This window comes from Capricornis sumatraensis, chromosome 18 (genome assembly GCF_032405125.1).
Source record: "Capricornis sumatraensis isolate serow.1 chromosome 18, serow.2, whole genome shotgun sequence".
NCBI lineage: Eukaryota > Metazoa > Chordata > Mammalia > Artiodactyla > Bovidae > Capricornis > Capricornis sumatraensis.
Window position 1 is genome coordinate 39271708 of NC_091086.1, and position 21380 is coordinate 39293087.

Genomic DNA, 21380 nt, shown 5'->3' on the forward strand with positions numbered 1-21380 from the left:
GAAATTATTTTGTTCATAGATCTATTTAGCACATTGTTCTTCCTCTCTTTTCTGAATTGGGATCTCCTATGCAGATGACACCACTCTTATGGCAGAAAATGAAGAGGAACTAAAAAGACTCTTGATGAAAGAGGAGAGTGAAAAAGTTGGCTTAAAGCTCAACATTCAGAAAACGAAGATCATGGCATCTGGTCCCATCACTCCATGGGAAATAGATGGGGAAACAGTGGAAACAGTGTCAGACTTTATTTTTCTGGGCTCCAAAATCACTGCAGATGGTGACTGAAGCCATGAAGTTAAAAGACGCTTACTCCTTGGAAGAAAAGTTAGGACCAACCTAGATAGCATATTGAAAAGCAGAGACATTACTTTGCCAACAAAGGTCTGTCTAGTCAAGGCTATGGTTTTTCCAGTGGTCATGTATGGATGTGAGAGTTGGACTGTGAAGAAAGCTGAGCACCAAAGAACTGATGCTTTTGAACTGTGGTGTTGGAAAAGACTCTTGAGAGTCCCTTGGACTGCAAGGAGATCCAACCAGTTCATTCTAAAGATCAGCCCTTGGTGTTCTTTGGAAGGAATGATGCTACAGCTGAAACGCCAATACTTTGGCCACCTCATGTGGAGTTGACTCATTGGAAAAGACTCTGATGCTGGGAGGGATGGGGGGCAGAAGGAAAGGGGAACAACAGTGGATGAGATGGCTGGATGGCATCACCGACTCAATGGACGTGAATTTGAGTGAACTCTGGGAGATGGTGATGGACAGGGAGGCCTAGCGTGCTGCAATTCATGGGGTCGCAAAGAGTCGGACACAACTGAGCGACTGAACTGAACCAAACTGAACTGAGGACAAAGAACCTTACTTATTCACTTTTGTATTCACTAATGCACTAAAATCATTGTAATGCACTAAAATGCATTGATCATTGTTTTATGATTGCATCAATCAATAAAAGAATTTCTCATGTAGAATAAAAATGTACTAAAACTGACAGATTATAATCCAGGCTTTCAAGAGTCACAGGGAGAAAGAAGAGGTGCATTTTAAAAATACATATATGTAAAATGAAGTAAATGGGAGTATAATACTCTGTATATAACTATAGACAGCTATCTGCAAACTCTTCATAATTTATTTTAATCAATTTATTTCTTCTTTAATAAACTAAATATGACATAACAGGGTTGAAAATGATGGAACTTCAACTATAAAATGCTAGAAGAATAGAGGAAGACATGTTCTACCTATTTTAAGATCCATATTAAAATGCACATAATCAAGAGGAAAGACACTAGGTGACTTATGAGCCTATAAAGTGAAAGTGAAAGAAAGTGAAAGTCGCTTAATCATGTCTGACTCTTTGCAACCCCTGCCAGACTCCTCTGTCCATGGAATTCTCCAGCCAGAATACTGGAGTGGGTAGCCATTCCCTTCTCTAAGGGATCTTCCCAATCCAGGGATCAAACCCAGGTCTCCCACATTGCAGGCAGATTCTTTACTGTCTGAGCCACTAAGGAAGCTATGAGCCTATGGAGTGGTGTTTTTAATAATTGTCAAGGTAATTGTTATTTCCAGGAACATTATCTAGCATATAAGATGCTAGTCATGCATAGAATTAGAATTATTATTATGCAGAAAATACTTAGCTGTCTTTTATATCTCAATTTTTACCAGGAATTATGCCCCATTAAAATTAATCAGCTTAAAAAAACTAATCTATTACAGGACTGACTTTTTACTATATAATTTATTACCTAATATTTCAGGAATTATTATCATGTGTAGTTATGGATGGCAACCAAACTTATTGTGGTGATTATTTCATAATGTATAAAAATAATGAATCATTATTTTGTATACCAGAAACTAATATATCATTGTGTGTTAAGTATAACTTGATTAAAAATTATTACAAAAGCAGCACATGGACACTGTAGAAAAGTATAATTAAATAAATCCTTCACCACCAGAGACCATCACCACTACTTATCTTAATGTCTATATTTCCAGACACACACACACAATATACACATTTTTGTAGTGGCACATCAATATAAAGTCGTATCTTTGTCAAACTATTTTTTTAATAAATAATCTTTACTTTCTATTTCAGTACCTTTTGTCTCTTCCAATACTTATGCTATATTCAAAATTCCCCATTTGATTAAAAATATGCTAATTGAGTCCATTTCTCAATATTTTAAATAAGGAAAATTATAATGTTTTTGTATCAATCTCAAACCTCAACTAATTTCCTAAAACATAACTCAGAGTAAAATGTCTATATGTATGTATATGCATATATGTAGCAAGCTGTCATGTTAAGATATAAAATGAATAAAGTTTTCATTAAATGACTAATGTGGTTACTTCAAACAGTTTCATTGTATGCAGCAACATGCTGTATTAGTCTGGCTTCTCCAGAGCAGCAGAGCCAATTGCAGATATAGATATAGCTATATAGATTTATGACATCCAATTGATGTAATATACCATATATAATTTATTATAAGGGATTGGCTCACGTGATTATGGAGAATGAGAAGTTCCAAGATCTGCAGTTGAACCCAGAAATCTGGTGAAGACACAGGAAAGCCAATGGTGTAGTTCCTATCCAAGTCCAAGACTAAAGGCAGGAGAAGATCAATATTCTAGCTAGAAGATAGGCAGAGAGAGAAAATTCTCCTTTATTCAGCCTTTTGTTCTATTCAAGGCTTCAATGAAATGGATGAGGCTCACTTACATTAGAAAGGGGCCTCTATTTAACTTAGTCTATCTATTCAAATCTTAATCTCATCCAGAAACTCCCTCAAAGGTACATCCAGAATCATGTTTAACCAAATATCTGAGCAACCCTTTCAGCCAAGTTGACACATAAAATTAACCATCACACATGCCCTTTGGTGATTCTAGCTGCACCTTTCAAAACATTAATACTTAACAATTCTATCTGGATATAACCCATATAGAATTCCCCTCCCACATGTATATTGTTTTGTTTAAAATATAGTATTGAATTTGTGAGACATAAATACAATTTTTTATGTATAAATCAGCTGACAAGTATATTGCAAAGACATCTATATTCTGAAGTTTGGATATCAAAGTCCAAGAGGTACTTCACCAGGGAAATGTTAAAGTATGCTAATACCACCCTAAAAATATGTAAACATGTGCACTAGTATACATTTGTAAGAATATTTATGGCAACAAAAATACTGTAAACACCTTAAACTCCACTTATAATAGTATGAATGAGTTCTGAAATATGCATACAATGGAACAATAAGTTACTAAGAAAATTATATAGCCAAATGGTATAGTAAGGATGATCTTGCAAACACAATATTGAACAAAAGAAGAAAGATAAAAATAAGTTCAAAAGTATGAGTCTTATTATTCATATTAAGTTCAAAGCAGGCTAAACCACACCATTGTTTATAGATGCACATATAGGTTGTAAAATCATAAAAGAAAACAAAGGTACGATTATCACAAAGCCAGAATAGTGTATACTTCCAGGGTGCAGGATAGAATTATAATTAGGGAGAAGCCATGAACAAAGTAGGTGTTCTTGGATGCTGCCAAAGTTCTATTTTTTGATTTGGGTTATACCAGTTCTTTTTTAAGTATTCATTTGACAGTACATATATATTTTATAAACTTTTCCATAAGTATATATATTTCATAATAAGAAAAGAGTTAGGGATGAATGGGAAAAGTTAGGCATTATACAGGATATACAATTGCAGGATACTGCCGGCAGGCACCAAACTCTGCCTTTTGTATCTGACCGTGTGTCGATACATGTGTAACTGAACTGCAGAAGATAAAATAAGGACAGTGAAAATAAGCCAAGAAAGTATTTGCAAAGGAACTTGCACTTAGAAAATGCCAAAAACAACACTAAATGGAAAAAAACTTCCATATAAATAAAAGGCTTAAAAAACAGTCTAGAGGATAAAAGAAAATGATATCTCCATGGAGATATAATCAACATTCATAAAATATAAGAATACTGCATTTAGTAAATACTGCAATGGTCAAGAAATGAGTATACCAATGAAATTCAAAATAAGTCATTTCAATAATTAAAAGAAATCATATCTTACACAGAAAGCAGTAAATAAGTAAATACACAATACAATAAATTATTATATGTGCTTAAACTACGGTATTGACAGAAAAAAACACCACATAATACCTAGCCAAAATGTTAAGCCTCTAAAGAAAGTGTACAATCATTTTATGACTGTTTAAAATTCAGTTAAAATAATGTTTCTTGATGTTTAAAATAAATGTTAAAATAATGTTTCTCGATGCTTTGACCAGGCTCTGGTACATAAGGCAAAAGTTCAGAAGCATTCTCCTGTGACATTTGATTTCCCATAGAGTGCTGCCCTCTGCCGGGAGAGTTGTGTCACATCTGGACCCACTTTTCTGTGCTGCTCAATTTTTGTAAAAATTTCCCACTTTCGTTTTTGTGAATGAAATGTATTTATCTTCCTCCAAAAATGCTTCATTTGAAATTAAAGCGGTTGTAAATAAAGTAAAGATGACTATGACATGTTATCAATTAAACTAAGAAAAAAATTATTTTTGCATTTACAAAGGAAATCATAAAATGGAAAAAATATGTATTATTGATTGTATTGCATTATTCAGTATAAGAAGAACTAAAATCTGAAATATTTTAAAGTAATTTTAAAAGCAGGTATTTGAAGCAAGGTATATGAGCAATTAAAATCATCTTAAAATTTTTCTATTTTATAGTGGAGTATATTTAACAATGTTGTGTTAGTATCAGATGTACAGCAAAATCATTCAGTTATACATATACATATATCTATTCTTTTCAAATTCTTTTTCCATTTAGGTTATTACAGAATCCTGAGAAGAGTTCCCTGCACCATACAGTAGGATCTTGTCGGCTATCTAATTTAAATATAGCAGTGTATACATGTCAACCCCAAATACCCAATCTATCCCTCCCCCTTCATTCTTCCTCCCTGGCAACCATAAATTCATTCTCTAAGTCTATGAGTCTGTTTCTGTTTTGTAAATAAGCTCATATGTATTATTTTTTTTTAGATTCTGCATATAAGTGATATCATATGATATTTGTCTTTGACTTACTTCACTTAGTAAGTATGATAATATCCAGGTCCATTCCTGTTACTGCAAATGGCATTATTTCAATATTTTTAACAACTAACAGTCTACTGTATATTTGTACCAAATCTTATTTATCCATTTGTCTGTTGATGGACATTTAGATTGCTTCCATGTCTTGGCTATTGTAAACAGTGCTGCAGTGAACACTGGGGAGCAAGTATCCTCTCAAACCATGTTTTTCTCCAAATATATGCCCTGGAATGGGATTGCTGGATCATATGATGGCTCTTTTTAGTTTCTTAAGGAAACTCCACACTGTTCTCCCCAGTGGCTGTACCAGTTTACATTCCAACCAACAGTGTAGAAGGATTCCCCTTTTTCCACACCTTTTCCAGGATTTCTTGGCTGTAGACTTTTTGATGATGATCATTCTGATAGTGTGAGGTGATAGCTCATGAGCAATGAAAATTGATTTTAAAATTGCATCTTCCTAACTATTTGGTTTAAATTGCTATTGCATAATTAAACACAAGAAAGAGTTTTCTTATTTCAATGATGCTGTTATCACTCAAAACCAGTTCTGAATTGTTTATATAAGATTTTCTTCAAAGATGTTTAAAAGAAATATAAGGAAATCAGCCTAATTATTTTACATTTTTGCTAATAATACTGCTAAATTTCATCAGCAGCATTACTTAGAAACTTGATTTTGATTGCTATTCTTATTTTAGAGCAGATATGATTTTTGGAACTAAAGATTTTCCACCACCCAGGGTATTTGAAAGAATATGATGAATGATTCTAAGAAATTTTGAAAAAGGAATTCCAAAATATATATATGTTGAAAGGTTAAACAATCATTTATATGTAAACTGTCAGATGTCAGCTTCTGCCTAGAAAGTTGCAAGAAAAATGTCCTTTCTACCCTAACAATAGTAACAAGCCAGATAACCCATGAAATCATGGTTTATTATAAATTTGTCAAGAGAGCTAAGGATGGAGAAAAATATCTCATGAATTAAAATCCAGAAAGTCACAAACCTCTCTCTGGAGGGAAGCAACCTAACAGTTTCTTTCATTCTTGCTGAAGCAGTAGAAAAGGACAAAGCCATCAGAGCAAGAAGAAAGGTAAGAAGATAACTGGGGAAACTTAAGAAGAAAACTGTTGAAATTTTAAGAATTTTTTGTAGACTAAGTGTGAGCTGATATGATAGTTTAGAATCTTTAGAACACAGAGTACATCCACCTGCCAATACTTGACAGCCTTCGCAGAGTAGTCATGAAAAATATTGTGGCTAGAGTAGGAATGTTAAAAGAAACTTTTGAGCGCTCAGGCTTTACAGATACAAGGCACCAGTCACCTAACTTTGGTGAAGAGGCACAGAAATACTGAGAGAACTGCCCTACCAAGGACCTCCAGGTTGTACACAGAGTAAGAGCAGTGATAATCTATGACTGAGAGAGGTGCAGGGAAACTGAAAGGGATTCTTCCTGAGGTGTAAGCATAGAAGGTTTCTTGAAGTCTGAAGGCAGCATAGGAAAAACTGAACTGAAATCGCTCTGAGCTTCAGTCGCTCAGTCATGTCTAGCTCTTTGCGACCCCATCAAAAGCAGCACGCCAGGCCTCCCTTTCCATCACAAACTCCCAGAGTCCACCCAAACTCATGTCCATTGAGTTGATGATGCCATCCAACCATCTCATGCTCCATCATCCTTTTCTCCTCCTGCCCTCAATCTTTCCCAGTATGAGGGTCTTTACCAATGAGTCAGCTCTTCACATCAGGTGGCCAAAGTACTGGAGCTTCAGCTTCAGCTTCAGCATCATTCCTTCCAAAGAACACCCAGGACTGATCTCCTTTAGAATGGACTGACTGGATCTCCTTGCAGTCCAAGGGACTCTCAAGAGTCTTCTCCAACACCACAGTTCAAAAGCATCAATTCTTCGGTGCTCAGCTTCTTCACAGTCCAACTCTCACATCCATACATGATCACTGGAAAAACTATAGCCTTGACTAGACGGACCTTTGTTGGCAAAGTAATGTCTCTGCTTTTCAATATGCTGTCTAGATGGGCCATAACTTTCCTTCTTCACTGGGTACAAAGGAATGACTGATTTTGGTTGGGAGAGAAGCAAGAGAGCCTAGAGACATCCCTCTGAGATGTAGACAAGCAGGGTCTCAGGAAGACTGTGAGCAAAGCAGGAGAATGGAAACAAATCCTCCAGGTACTCAGGTCCCTTGTCTGACTAAAATGAAATTCTGATCCCTTGCATTAATTATCTGAAGCCTGTGGTAAAGATAAACCTAACTAAAGAAACAGCTAAGTCCAGATCCAACTAAGTCATAAATGAGATTAACTCAATTCTTCATATTACTGGCTTGACAGAAGGAGTGTGCCCTTTTCTGGGTATAAATATTATTTACTTCAGTTTCTATTGTTCTATTGTCAATATTCAAATATAAAACAAAACTGTGACATGAAAAAAGGAAAAAACATGTGACTCGCACTCAAGAGAACGGTTCATTAAAATCTGATCCAAACATGGTCCAAGTGTTAGAATTACCAGAGGGACTTTAGAGAATAACATTGAAACATATACATTACCATATATAAAACAGATGATCAGTGCAAGTTTGATGCATAAAGCAGGGCACCCCAAGCCAGTGTTCTGGGACAACCTAGAGGGATAGGGTGGGGAGAGGGGTTCAGGATGGGGGGGGGGGACACATGTATACCTATGGCCAATTTATGTTCATGTATGGCAAAAACCATCATAATATTGTAAAGTAATCATCCTCTAATTAAAATTAATTAATAAAATAACAATGATAAATATATTAAGGAATTGCAAGGAAAAGATGAATAGCATGGTGAACAGATGGGGAATTTGTTCCCTACGTAGATGAAAACTACAAAAAGGAGCCAGATGGTAATCCTAAAAATAAAAACTAAAATATAAGATGAGGAATTATTGATGGCCTCATTCGCATTCTGAACACATCAAAAGAATCTGTGCATTTGAAGATAAGAGAAATTAGTCAAACTCAAACATAAAGTGAAAAAAATTAAACAGGAAGGGATCAAAACATTCAATAACTATGAAACAAAATCTAATGGGCTATCATTTATGTAACTGGAGACCCAAAACAAGAAAAAGGAACAGAGCAGAAGAAATATTGGAAAAGATAATGACCAACAATTTTCCAAAACTGAGAAAAGACATCAACCCACAGACCTAAGACATTCAGTGAAACCCAAGAACAGTAAATTAAAAAAAAAAAAATTACACCTAGGAATATCATAGTTGTACTGCTGAAATCAAAAGCATAAAGATAAAATCTTGAAATGAAAAAAGATATTATTACAGACAATGAACAATGATGAGAATGACAGTTGACTTTTTATCAGAAAACACAATGAAAGTTAAGCAATTAAATAGCACCTTTAAAGCAATTAAATAGCATCTTTAAAGTACTGATACATAAAAAAAGTTAATCTATAATTTTTATCCAGTAAAAATATCCTTTTAATATGAAGTCAAAATAGAGCCATTTGAAAGCAGGAAAAAGCTAAGAGGATTCATCAAATCTCTGGCACATCTGTACTATAAGAAATATTAAATACTCACTAATGTTGGTTTTTTTCAGTCATTCTTATGTTTGAAATTTGTATAGTTTCATTACTATGTCTTCAAGTTCCATAATCATTTCTTCCCCAGTGTCTAAAGTGTCTATTTCATCATTAATCCCAACAGTATGTTTTTCATCTCCAGTTTTCATCCCTGGAAGTCTAACTTGAGTTTTTTTTTTTTTTTTAACATTTTCTGTCTTTACTTAACATGTGCAATATTTACTCCAGATTGTTAAACTTAGAAATATAGCAATTGTTTACTGTTCTTGTTTACTAATTCTATCTTCTGTGTCCCATTTAGATTGGTTTTGATTATTTTTCTTCTTCTTATGGATCATATACCTTGCTCTGTGCATACTGATAATTTTGATTGGATATTACTAATTTGATCTTGTTGGATGCTATGTATTTCTGAATTCCTTTAAATATTCTTGAGCTTTATTCTGTGATGTTATTATTTAGGAACAGTTTGAGCCATTCAGTCTAGTTTATAAGCACTGTTAGGAGGAAACAGCAGCATTTAGTTTAGGAATGATTCTGCTACTGCTGGGGCAAAACACTTCTGAGTACTCGATCCAAATCCCATAAATTATGAAGTTTTCCATTTGGCTGGCTCCCTCTGTAAATACTGAGTATTACTTCCTCTAATTCCTTCTACATCAAGCAGTTTTCTCACTTTCATACAGTGACCAGTAGTCAACTGAAGACACACGGAGGATTTTGCAAATCTCCAGAGAGCTCTCTCCCTGTCTCTGAACAGCTTTTTCCTGTCATATTCTTCCCTATGAACTCTCAGTTCTTGGTGAGATTCCTAGCTTCATCTTCTCAGTTTAGGAAGACCATCACACTTTATCTGGACTCTTTCTCTCTTGTGGCTTGGAAAATCTGCGGGTAATAAGCTGGACAATTTAGGTTTCATCTCATCTATTCAAATAGTGAATGGAATCTCATCCCTTTATTGCCTAATGTTCAACACCTTCAAAAACTTTTTCATATATTTTATTCAGTTTCTTGTTGTTTATTCAGGAATATAAACTTTGTTTCCCTGAATTTACTATCTTGATTAGAAATTCTTGTATCATGCTTCTTAAAAACAATTTAAACCTATATAGTCTGCACATTATCACTGAAATGCTGGCTTTTCTCTTTCAGATTCACTCAAGTAGGATCCTCTAGGTGTTGTTCAGTTCAGTTCAGTTCAGTTCAGTTGCTCAGTTGTGTCCGACTCTTTGCAGCCCCATGAATCACAGCACGCCAGGTTTCCCTGTCCCTCACCATCTCCCGGAGTTCACTCAAGCTCACATCCATCGAGTCGGTGATGCCATCCAGCCATCTCATCCTCTGTCATCCCCTTTTCCTCCTGCCCCCAATCCCTCTCAGCATCAGAGTCTTTTCCAATGAGTCAACTCTTCTCATGAGGTGGCCAAAGTACTGGAGTTTCAGCTTTAGCATCATCCCTTCCAAAGAACACCCAGGGCTGATCTCCTCTAGAATGGACTGGTTGGATCTCCTTGCAGTCCAAAGGACTCTCAAGAGTCTTCTCCAACACCACAGTTCAAAAGCCTCAATTCTTCAGCGCTCAGCTTTCTTCACAGTCCAACTCTCACATCCATACATGGCCACTGGAAAAACCATAGCCTGGACTAAACAGACCTTTGTTGGCAAAGTAATGTCTCTGCTTTTGAATATGCTATCTAGGTTGTTCATACCTTTTCTTCCAAGGAGTAAATGTCTTTTAATTTCATGGCTTAACATAGGGACTTCCCTGGTGGTCCAATGATTGAGAATCCATATTCCACTGCATGCAATGGGGGTTCAGTCCCTGGTCTGGGAACTAAGATCACATATGACATAGAGCAACTAAGCCCTTGCACCACAACTAGAGAAGTCCATTTGATGCAACTACTGAACCTGTGCACTCTATGGCCCATATTCTGCAACAAGAAGCCTGCACCATAACTAGAGAAAGCCCACCTGCCACAACGAAGACCCAGTGCAGGAAAAAAAAAGTATTCCCTGTAATCACTTTCTGCTCCACAGAGGGAGTAACATAGGATGTATAAAAACCCTTTTAGTTGTCAAAAACTTTGCAAATTTTCAAACTGCTTTATCTAGATAATGTACCTTAGTCAATTTACTCTGGAATTTCTCTAGAAGTGAAGAAACATAAACACATACAGCTCACACCACACATTTGTCCATTTTATCATGTTTAGTTGCTAAGTTGTGTCCAACTCTTTGTGATCCCATGAACTACAGCACACCAGGCTCCTGTCCTCCACTATCTTCCAAGGTTGGTTCAAATTCATGTTCACTGAGTCATGAGTGATGCCATCCAATTATCTTATCCTCTGTCACCCCCTTCTCCTCTTGCCCTCAATCTTTCCCAGTATCAGGATCTTTTTCAGTGAGTCAGCTCTTTGTAGCAGGTGGCCAAAGTCATGGAGTTTCAGCTTCAGCATCAGTTCTTCCAATGAATATTCAGTGTTGATTCCTTTAGGATTGACAGGTATGATCTCCTTGCTGTCCAAAGGACTCTCAAGAGTCTTCCCTAGCACCATAATTTGAAAGCACCAATTCTTTGAGCTCAGTCTCCTTTACGGTCCAACTCTCACATCTATATATGACTACTGGAAAAATCATAGCTTTGACTGTATGGATCTTTGTCAGCAAAGTGATGTCTCTTCCTTTTAATACACTGTCTAAGTTTGTCATAGCTCTTCATCCAAAGAGCAAGTGTCTTTTAATTTCGCGATTGCAGCCACTGCATGCAGTGATTTTGGAGCCCAAGAAAATAAAATCTGCCACTATTTCCAGATTTTATCCATCCATTTGCCATGAAGTGATGAGACCAGAAGGCATGATCTTAATTTTTTGAATGTTGAGTTTTAAGCCAGCTTTTTCACTCTCCTCTTTTACCTCTATCAAGAGGCTCTTCAGTTCCTCTTTGCTTTCTGCCATTAGAGTGGTATCATCTGCATATCTGAGGTTGCTGGAATTCTCCCAGCAATTTTGACTCCATCTTGAGATCCATACAGCCCAGCATTTTGCATGATATATTCTGCAAAGAAATGAAATAAGCAGGTGACAACATACAACCTTGACCTACTCCTTTCCCAATATGGAACCAGTCTGTTGTTCTATGTCCAGCTCTAACTGTTGCTTCTTGACCTGCAAACAGGTTTCTCAGGAGGAAGAAGGTGGTCTGGTATTCCTATCTCTTTAAAAATTTTGGCAGAGTTTATTCTGATTGACACAGTCAAAGGCTTTAGTGTAGTCAATGAAGCAGAAGTATTTTTTTTTAATTTTTTTGCTTTTTGTATGATCCAGTGGATGTTGGCAATTTAATCTCTGGTTCTTCTGCCTTTTCTCTTTTCTAAATTCAACTTGTACATTTGAAGTACTCAGTTCACATACTGTTGAAGCCTAGCTTGAAGGATTTTGATCATTACCTTGCTAGCGGGTGAAATGAGTGCAATTTAATGGTTGGTTGTTAGAACATTTTTGGCATTGCCTTTCTTTGGGATTGGAATGAAAACTGAACTTTTCCAGTCCTGTGGCCACTACTGAGTTTTCCATTTGCTGGCATATTAAGTGCAGCACTTTAGCAGCATCACCTTTTAGGATTCAAAATAGTTCAGCTGGAATTCCATTACCTCCACTATCTTTGTTCATAGTAAGGCTTCCTAAGGCCCACTTGACTTCACACTCTAGGATGTCTGTCTAGGTGAGTAACTACACCATTGTGGTTATCTGGGTCATTAAGACTTTTTTGTATAGTCCTTCTGTGTATTCTTGCCACCTTTTCTTAATCTCTTCTACTTCTGTTAGGTTCTCACTATTTTTGTCCTTTATCATGACCACCTTTGCATGAAATTTTCCCCTGGTATCTCCAATTTTCTTGAAGAAATAATGATCTGAGATAAATTTTATACCATTAGTATCTATGGTTTAGTTTTCATCCCAAAATGTAATTTAAGAATTTAATTTATATTAGCCTCTGATGTCTCTCTTTTGGATGTTCCTCAGATTTCAAACTATTTGTCACAATCAATGATTATGAAGTGATTAAAATAAAAATTAACATCCTGTCTTACTAAGTACACTGAAAAAGACAACATGAGTAGTTTACAAATGCTTCTATTATATGCAATATTGAGAACAGAGCAACAGCTGGTGTTCAAATAACTAAATCCTTTTACTGAAAATTCAGAATAGAGAGATTGGCTAGTTGTGGATGATGCATCATAATTATATGATTCAGTGCTTTGCTCAGAGGTTTCTTCTTTAAGGAGAGTGTTTATATGGCCTCAATTACTTAATTTGGAATTCATATATGAGAGAGGAGAGGGAGAGAGAGAGAGATGGAGAGAGAAGGAGGGAGAGGAAAGGAGAGAAGGTAAGGGAGGAGTGGGGAGAGGGATAGAAAGAGGACATAGGAACATGTGTAACACAGGATTCAGGTAGCATAGTAACTTAATCCTGCTTGAACACTAACCTAAGTATATTAACCTACCTCACTTCTTTCTGTTTGCTCCTTGTTGTATGCTTTCAGTTGATTCAACTAACATGATTAAATTATCTTGATTTGGTCTGTGAGCCCTTCTGTTCTATTATGTCTGAGAGAGCCTGATTAGTAGAATATTTGGAGACTATCATGTTTTTGTTCACTCAGTTATGTCCCACTGAGACTATTATACATCAAGTTATTTCTAACCTCGATGATGATTTCAGTTTAGTTCAGTCACTGTCGTGTCTGACTCTCTGTGACCCCATGGACTGCAGCACGCCAGGCTTCCTTGTCCATCACCAACTGCCGGAGCTTGATCAAACTCATGTCCATCCAGTTGGTGACGCCATCCAACAATTTCATCCTCTGCTGTCCCCTTCTTCTCCTGCCTTCAATCTTTCCCAGGATCAGGGTCTTTTCTAGTGAGTTGGCTCATTGCATCAGGTGGCCAAAGTATTGGAGCTTCAGCTTCAGCATCAGTCCTTTCAATGAATATTCCGGACTGACTTCCTTTAGGATTGACTGGTTGGATCTCCTTGCAATCCAAGGGACTCTCAAGAGTCTTCTCCAACACCACAGTTCAAAAGCATCAATTCTTTGGCACTCAGCCTTCTTTATGATCCAACTCTCACGTCCATACATGACTACTGGAAAAATCATAGCTTTGACGATATGGACCTTTGTTGGCAAAGTAATGTCTCTGCTTTCTACTATGCTGTCTAGGTTGGTCATAGCTTTTCTTCCAAGGGGCAAGTGTCTTTTAATTTCATGGCTGCAGTCACAATAGGCAGTGATTTTGGATCCCAAGAAAATAAAGTCTTTCACTGTTTCCATTGTTTCCCCATCTATCTGCCATGAAGTGATGGGACCAGATGCCATGATCTTCATTTTTTGAATGTTGAGTTTTAAGCCAGCTTTTTCACTCTCCTCTTTCACCTTCATCCAGATGCTCTTTAGTTCTTCTTCACTTTCTGCCATAAGTGTGATGTCATCTGCATATCTGAGACTGATGTCTCTCCCAGCAATCTTGATTCCAGCTTGGGCTTCATCCAGCCCGGCTGCATGATATACTCTGCACATAAGTTAAATAAGCAGGGTGACAATATACAGCCTTGATGTACTCCTTTCCCAATTTGGAACCAGTCCATTGTTCCATGTCCACTTCTGTTGCTTCTTGACCTATATACAAGTTTCTCAGGAGACAGGTAAGGTGGTCTGGTATTCCCATGTCTTTAAGAATTTTCCACAGTTTGTTGTGATCCACACAGTCAAAGGCTTTAGCTTAGTCAATAAAACAGAAGTAGATGTTTTTCTGGAACTCTCTTGATTTTTCTATGATCCAATGGATGTTGGCAATTTGATCTCTGGTTCTTCTGCCTTTTCTAAATCCAGCTTGAACATCTGGAGGTTCTTGGTTCACGTAGTGATTAAGCCTAGCTTGGAGAATTTTGAGCATTACTTTATTAGCATGGGAGATGAGTGCAATTGTGCAGTAGTTTGAACATTCTTTGGCATTGCCTTTCTTTGGGATTGGAATGAAAACTGATCTTTTCCAGTCATGTGGCCACTGCTGAGTTTTCCAAATTTGCTGGCATATTAAGTGCAGCACTTTAACAGCATCATCTTTTAGGAAGACTTACTTTAAAATATATTTGATAAGAGTCAAGTTTAATCCCATAATAAAGTCACTTTATTTCACTTGCCTCTCAATATTTCCAAAGAGAAAGGGAGATAGAATTACAAAGGGCAAGTCTAGATAATGCAAATACCTTGTGTAATGCATGGGAACATCATCTTTCATGTATCAAAGCTGAGCAGAAGTTGAACACCTCTGAACTAGAAAACTAGTATTCCTGGTGTAAGTTCCCATATCCTCTAGACTTAAACTGATACTTCTTTCTGAACCCAAATCTTTAGATTTATTTCTTTGCTCTTTAATAAAGACATGAAATCACAATGAAAGTGGAGGTAGGGAAGTCACATAGAGAAAATGCATCATTTAGTTTCATATAGTTCCATTTTCAACAAGAGCCACCCCCGAAGTTGGTAAGAAAATCCTATGCTCACTTTTCCTTTTCAACTCCCACTTGCCCCAACCAATTTCCCCACATTTTCCTATCATCTTCCCATCTGAACCCTCTAAATATACTGTGCTCTGTGTTGAAAACTTTTAGCAACCTAGGATCTGCTTGCATCATTACCTAAAAAGTGTAACTGCCAGTGCTACATAAAATGAGAACAAGCAAAGCAGTAGCACAAAGTTTGTAGCTTTAGACTCTTAATTAAAAGATTCACAAATATTCATATTCATTCAGGCTCTTCTACTTTTCATTTGCTACATTTGGTTTGAAACATTTAGACACATGAACTGTTCTTCCAGTCAAAACAAATACTTGCTGTGTTTGTAGATCAGTCAACTGATGATTGTCTTTTGTTGAAAGGAAAATATAAAAAGATGCTTTTTCCCATTTTCAATTTTCCTTTATTTCTTTACATAAATAATTATATTTGCATGAAAAAAAAGTAACTGTTCTAAGAGTGAACTTTTCAAGTGCTACTGTTAGCATCTTTCAGTAGCAACAGTGTTTTCAAGTTATGCTGGTAAATACAGTATAGGAAATGATGAACTGGAGAAGTTAGTATCTTTGATAAAGAGAGTGATCAGATGCAGGGAGGGGTGATTTGAAGTTTTACCACCTGAAGAGTGGTTGAAGGATCAAAGGATAATTATTCCAGAGAAAAAATTTCATGGGCTATATATTTGATTTATTGTTTGTTGTTTCAGAAGACACAACTAGAATTGATAAATAAAAACTATAAGGAGGAAATTGCAGTTCAAGGAAAGAAGACTTGACTAACACATACATTTGTTCAAAAACAAAGTGATTTGATTTTAGACTACTATAGGATAAATGGGGTCACCTAAATTAGAATCTCCATATACCTTCTGAATATCATACAGATCCGAAAGAATAAGTAAAACCACCAATAACTCATGCCTACAGCATGAATAAAACAGAAAAATACTTCAATTTATAAATAACCAGGGAAATAAACATTAGAGCCACTACTGGAGCCCACATTAGAGCAGCAACTAAGCATTTAAGGTATGGAATATTGATATTTTCCAAAAGAAGTAGAGTCCTGCCCTTTGGGCATAAATGTTGAGAAAAAGTGTGATACTCAGATGTTCAGAGTTCTGGTTATGCGGAACCAGGAGGGAAAGCCTTGAAACTGCAGTCAGACGTGGGAGTTGTACCCCTTCTCGAAAAGAGTGGAAAATAATTGAAAAGGAAATAACTTTAGGGAGAAGGACTTATATGAATTTGAGGGTGAGGGGAAAGAAGGAAATAAGTGATAAAAATGAAAGGTTCTACACAAAAATAAAACTGAAATATCAGAGGACTTCATTAATTATCCTTTCATGACACTCAAAGAATGTATACATTAATCAAAGAACCTGTATTTTACCATTAACAACAGAAGAGGGCACTCATGAGCTAAGACATCTAATACACTACCAAACTCCTTTTCTACACACAACTGTTAATGCTGGCCTAGAAAAATGTAAGACATTCCTAAAATTAACAGAAGATAGAAGACAATATCTATATTAAAAGTATTGTATAGAAAATAAAAACAGTGAAAATCAAAACATTTCAGATGATGAAAACTATTCCCACGAAACAAATACAAAACAAAGAAAAATGAAAACAAAACATGCCAGTCAAAATTAAATACCTTTAAATGAGCATTTACATGAAAAAATTTAAAGAATATATTTAAAAGTTAAAATAGAAATGAACATAAAAATAATAAAATGTAAAATGAAAGCAACACAGGGGAAAAAATGAAGATAAAGTCATTATAGCTTATATGATGACCAAGGAAGAACAGCACAGATTGGGACTATAATAAAGGTCATAATCAAAAATTAAAACAAATAACATAGTGAAAATGAAATAAAGAAAGAGGTAAAAAGGGTCACTAAAAAATAATCTAAGAAAATAGTACTTGTGAAAAAACCATAAAAATATACAATATATGAAATACAAAATATTTTACATATGATACGTAATATTAACAATATTTAAGAACATATAAAAATTAAAAAAAAAGAAATACACAGTTCAGTTCAGTAACTCAGTTGAGTCCAACCCTTTGTGACAACATGAACCACAACGCACCCAGCCTCCCTGTCCATCATCAAGTCCGACAGTTTACCCAAACTCATGTCCACTGAGTCGGTGATGCCATCCAACCATCTCATCCTCTGTAGTCCCCTTCTCCTCCTGCCCTCAATCTTTCCCAGCATCAGGGTCTTTTCAAATGAGTCAGCTCTTTGCATGAGCTGGCCAAAGTATTGGCGTTTCAGCTTCAACATCAGTCCTTCCAATGAACACTCAGGACTGATTTCCTTTAGGATGGACTGGTTGGATCTTTGCAGTCCAAGGGAATCTCAAGAGTCTTCTCCAACACCGTAGTTCAAAAGCAACAGTTCTTCAGTGCTCAGCTTTCATTATAGTCCAACTCTCACATCCATTCACGACTACTTGGAAAACCATAGCCTTGACGAGATGGACCTTTGTTGACAAAGTAATGTCTCTGCTTTTTAATATGCTGTCTAGGTTGGTCATAACTTTCCTTCCAAGGAGTAAGCGTCTTTTAATTTCATGGCTGCAGTCACCATCTGCAGTGATTTTGGAGCCCCCCAAAATAAAGTCAGCCACTGTTTCCCCATCTATTTCCCATGAAGTGATGGGACCGGATACCATGATTTTAATTTTCTGAATGTTGAGCTTTAAGCCAACTTTTTCACTCTCCTCTTTCACTTTCATCAAGAGGCTTTTGAGTTCTTGTTCACTTTCTGCCATAACGGTAGTATCATCTGCATATATGAGGTTATTGATATTTCTTCCAGCAATCTTGATTCCACCTTGTGCTTCATCCAGCCCAGTGTTTCTCATGATTGGAAAGACTAGAGATCTCTTCAAGAAAATTAGAGATACCAAGGGAACATTTCATGTAAAGATGGGCTCAATAAAGGACAGAATGGTATGGACCTAATAGAAGCAGAAGATATTAAAAAGGTGGCAAGAATACACAGAAGAACTGTACAAGAAAGATCTTCATGACCAAGATAATCACAATGGTGTGATCACTCACCTAGAGCCAGACATCCTGGAATGCGAAGTTAAGTGGGCCTTAGGAAGTATCTCTACGAACAAAGCTAGTGGAGGTGATGGAATTCCAGTTGAGCTATTGCAAATTCTAAAAGATGATGCTGTGAAAGTGGTGCACTCAATATGCCAACAAATTTGGAAAACTCAGCAGTGGCCACAGGACTGGAAAAGGTCAGTTTTCATTCCAATCCCAAAGAAAGGCAATGCCAAAGAATGCTCAAACTACCGCACAATTGCTCTCATCTCAAGCGCTAGTCAGAGAAGGCAACGGCAACCCACTCCAGCGTTCTTGCCTGGAGAATCCCAGGGACGACGGAGCCTGGTGGGCTGCCGTCTACAGGGTTGCACAGAGTTGGACACAACTGAAGTGACTTAGCAGCAGCAGCAGCAGCAGCACGTGCTAGTAAAGTAATGCTCAAAATTCTCCAAGCCAGGCTTCAGCAATATGTGAACCGTGAACTTCCAGATGTTCAAGCTGGTTTTAGAAAAGGCAGAGGAACCGGAAATCAAATTGCCAGCATCCACTGGATCATCAAAAAAGCGAGAGAGTTCCAGAAAAACATCTATTTTTGCTTTATTGCCTATGCCAAAGCCTTTGACTGTGTGGATCACAATAAACTGTGGAAAATTCTGAAAGGGATTTGAATACCAGGCCACCTGACCTGCCTCTTGAGAAACCTGTATGCAGGTCAGGAATCAACAATTAGAATATGGAATAACTAAACATGAAACAACAGACTGGTTCCAAATAGGAAAAGGAGTACATCAAGGCTGTATATTGTCACCGTGCTTATTTAACTTATATGCAGAGTACATCATGAAAGAAATACACAAAGACATCACAAAAATAGGAAACTAGAGTTTCAAATTTTCAATATCTGCAATCAGTGTGATACATCATATATCAACAAACTGAAAAATAAAAATCATATGATCATCCCAATAGATGCATAAAGTGTTCTTAAAAAAATTCAACGTTCATTTTTGATAGATTCTCTAGAGAGTGGGAATAGAAGGAATACATCTCAACATAATAAAGACTATAGATGACAAACCCATAACTAACATCAAACCAAAGAGGGAAAAGCTGAAAGCATTCCCTGTAAGATCAGGTACAAGAGAAGGATGTCCAGTCTTGCCACTTTTATTCAACATAGTATTGGAAGTACTAGCCACAGCAATCAGACAAAAAAAAAAAAAAAAAAAAGGAATCCTATTTGAAAAGAAGGAAATAAAACTGTCATTTGCAGATGACTTGATACAAGATAGAAAATCCTAAAGATGCTACCAAAAAACTACTAGAGCTCATCAATGAATTCAGTAAACTGCAGGTGCAAAATTAACACAGAGAAAATCTGCTGCATTTCTATACAATAACAGCAAACTATCAGAAAGAGAAATAATCCCATTCATCATCACATCTAAAACAATAAAACACCCAGGAATAAACCTACCTAAAGAGTAAATGAAGTATTAAAAAATCTGTAAGACCATAAGACTCTGGTGAAAGAAATCAAAGATGACACAAATAGAAAGATATACCATGTTCTTAATTAGAAGAATTAATATTGTTAAAATGACTATACTACACAAGGTAATATACAAATTCAATGAAATTCCTATCAAAGTACATTTTGAAATTTTTCAAAATACAATGGCATTTTTCACAAAACTAGAACAAATAATTTTTAAATTTGTATGGAAATACCAATGGCATCACCAACTAGATAGACATGAGTTTCGGAAAGCTCCAGGAGTTGGTTGATGGATAGGGAAACCTGCAGTCCATGGGGTCAAAGATTTGGACACAACTGAGTGACTGAACTGAACTGATGCAAACATTAAGACCCCAAATAGCCAAAGCAATCTTGAGAAAGAATGGAGCTGGAGGAATCACACTCCTTGTCTTCAGACTGTGTTATGAAGCTACAGTAATCAAAACAGCATTTGGTACTGGCACAAAAAAGACACATAAATCAATGGAATAGAATAGAGAGCCCCAAAATAAACCCATACACCTATGGTCAATTAGTCTGTGATAAATGAGGCAAGAATATACAATGGAGAAAAGACAATCTCTTCAATAAGTGGTGCTGGGAAAATTGGACAGCTATATGTAAAAGAGTGGAATAGAACATTCTCTAATGCCATATACAAAAATAAACCCAACATGGATTAAATCTAAATGTAAGACCAGAAACTACAACGCTTCTAGAAGAAAACATAGGCAGAACACTCTTCAATATACATTATTAGAAACCAGAGACATCACTTGGCCAACAAAGGTCTGTATAGTCAAAACTATGGTTTTTTCAGTAGCCATATATGGATATGAGAGTTGGACCATAAAGAAGGCTGAGTGCTGAAGAACAGATGCTTTTGAATTGTGGTGCTGGAGAAGACTCGTGAGAGTCCCTTGGACAGCAAGGAGACCAAACCAGTCAATCCTAAGGGAAACCAGTCCTGAATATTCTAGTTGGAAGGACTGAGGCTGAAGCTGAAGCTCCAATACTTTTGCCACCTGATGCGAAGAGCCGCCTCACTGGAAAAGACCCTGATATTGGGAAAGACTGAAGGCCAAAGGAAGAGGGGGCCACAGAGGGTGAGATGTTTAAATAGCATCACTGACTCAGTGGACATGAAATTGAGCAAACCCCGGGTTATAGTGAGGGACAGGGGAGCCTGGGGTGCTGCAGTCCATGGGGTGGCAAAGAATCAGTCACAACTTAGCAACTGAACAACAGCAAAGAAACTATTAATAAATTAGACTACATTTTTAAAAGCTTTGCACATCCAAAATACTGTCTGTTAAGTCAGAAGATAACTTGATAAATTAAGAAAAAATACTTTTTCAACATACATCATAGATAAGATTAGTCTCCCTGATACACACAGCCCTTTAAATTCTGAGGTGCAAAAAAAGAACAACTGAATAGAAAAA

The 21380-nt window shown here is 36.5% G+C and overlaps 1 protein-coding gene across 1 annotated transcript in view; it reads right to left on the minus strand.

The window, feature by feature from the left end:
- Window positions 1-2530: 2530 nt before the first annotated feature.
- Window positions 2531-21380, minus strand: part of FBXO4 (F-box protein 4) — a 47499-nt gene continuing 28649 nt past the window's right edge. The window contains exon 8 of the transcript XR_011146257.1: window positions 2531-2656. The gene's annotated coding sequence lies outside the window, so the exon portion shown is untranslated. The remainder of the gene's footprint in view (window positions 2657-21380) is intronic.